Below are 2,058 nucleotides of genomic sequence, written 5' to 3' on the forward strand. Positions count from 1 at the left end.
AATTGAAAAACCTGTGTCAGGGCTGCTGTCTCCCGTCTCTCTTTTCCCCTTTGTGGCTTTTCCGTGGTCTGAGAAGGTGGGCATCCCGCGTCTGGCAATGGGGAAGCCCTGATCCTGCTTAGCAGCTGTGGGTGCCCAGGGGTACAATGATTGAAGGCAGAGCAGAGTGGGCTAGTGAACATTTGGGTCACTGGGTCATGATCTGCCAAGAAAAGGGAAGGCAGGGGCAGATCCTGGGGGTGGGCTGGTGGGGAACACTGAGTAGCTGGCTTATGTTGCACTGCGGTGTGCGTGTGTGCATGCACGTGCGTGTGTGCAAACATTCCTGGTTTGCCACAGCAGGACTGGAGGGAGGAGCCCTGTTTTTGGTGGCTGTGGGGACTGCTTCTCAAGGCTACACTGTCTGGGGCCACCCGCCTGGGGGCTGCTGGCTGCTCGGGCTTATCACTGCCCTGGGTCGTACCAGATCCTCCCTGCCCAGCTGCGCAGGGCAGACCTTCCAGGGCTCTGGTTGCCTGCAGGCCAGCTCCTACAAAGGCACAACGCTTCACCCTTTCCCCCCACTTCCGGAAAACGGTGGTAGCAGTGATTTCTCCTACTGCTGGCTCTGGAATGTACCTTTTACTGTCGGAGGGGAAGGGGATGGTGGTGAGGCCTGGGATGAGGCCCTCTGAAGCTAATATATTCCTGTGGCCTCTTGTAGCTTAAGAGTCAGTGTCTGGGTGAAACCTGTGTGTCTGGCTGACTGGAGTCCAGCCATGCCCAGGAGTGAGTCATGCGCTCCCTTAAACATCAGAAGCTGGCCTGGGCCTGGGTCCTTAGGCCCCGGTGTAGGGATGCCTCGGTCTTTGAGCCATGGCACTAATCTTCCTCAGTGGCCTTCCCTGCCCTGCTTTCTGATCCCAAGGCCCCCGACAATAGCTGCCTTCCTCAGATTCCCAGGCCCCCCCAGAACGGCTCTGACTTCAGGCTGATCCTGTTGGAACCTCGCAGTTAAGGAAAGGCATCAGATGCATCAGTAAGCTGTGTTGTGAGCGTAAGGATGCAGCTAGGCCCAGGATGCTGTGGGAGCTGAAAGGGCTGGGCAAGGACACCGGGGTGGCTGGCAAGCACTTCCTGGGAGAGGTGATGTCTAGGTGATACTAAGGAAAATAGGTAGTAGGCGGCAGGGAAGAATGAGCTAAGGGGATAATCCAGTAAAGGCTTCCAGGCAAAGCAAGGCGGGGAGTTAAAAGCAGTATGAAACTGCAGATACTTCGTCTTCAGGCTTTGGGGGTTCCTTTCCCCATACCTTACACGGGGTCCCACTTCCCTTCTGCCAGGTGGTGGCCATCAGGCAGAAGGTATGGGCTGTGATGGCAAACCTGCAGGTGGGGGACCCCTGTGAGAATGGCCCACGGCCGCACTAAACGGCGGAACCCCGGCCATGTACTGTGGGGGAAGAGCCAGCACCACCACTGAAAAAACCCAGGCTGCTCTTGGGTGAGAACTGAATCTTTCCAAACCTTCATTGCTCCATCTGCCAACGAGGGCTTAATGTACCGACCTACTGGCCCCAAAGAATCGTTCTGTGGACAGGACACAGCTGTTTGGCCAAAGCCAGTTCGTCCTCGACACCGAGGTCCTGAGCCTATGGCTAAGGACATGATGGTCTTACCATAATGTTCCTCTTTAGGGTTGAAAGAGCCCTGTTCAAGGCTCCGTATTCCCGGAGAAAGGACCGTGTCCACATCCCTGGGAGACGTGGGGTGGGTGGGTCTGGAGAGGGGGCAGATTGGGCAGGAAACTCTTGCCCCTCCCCTACTAACCCAATGGCCAAGAAGCCTGTAGGGTCCTTGATTGAGGCCTGCCCCCTGCTCAGTGCCCGCGCGCGCGTGTGTGTTAGGAAGAGTGGGCCTTCTGCACCCCTCAGCGGGGTGGGTCGGGTCTCCACGTGTTCGGTTAGAACACGGGTTTCCAATCCTAGGGAACCGCAAGGCTCGGCGCCTCGCCGCGAGCTGCAGACGTCTCCCCGGCTCCATGCTGGCCCTCTGGGAGCCAGGCCCGCGCAGGGGGTAG

This window comes from Tupaia chinensis, unplaced genomic scaffold (genome assembly GCF_000334495.1).
Source record: "Tupaia chinensis unplaced genomic scaffold, TupChi_1.0 Scaffold144058_2, whole genome shotgun sequence".
Lineage (NCBI taxonomy): Eukaryota > Metazoa > Chordata > Mammalia > Scandentia > Tupaiidae > Tupaia > Tupaia belangeri.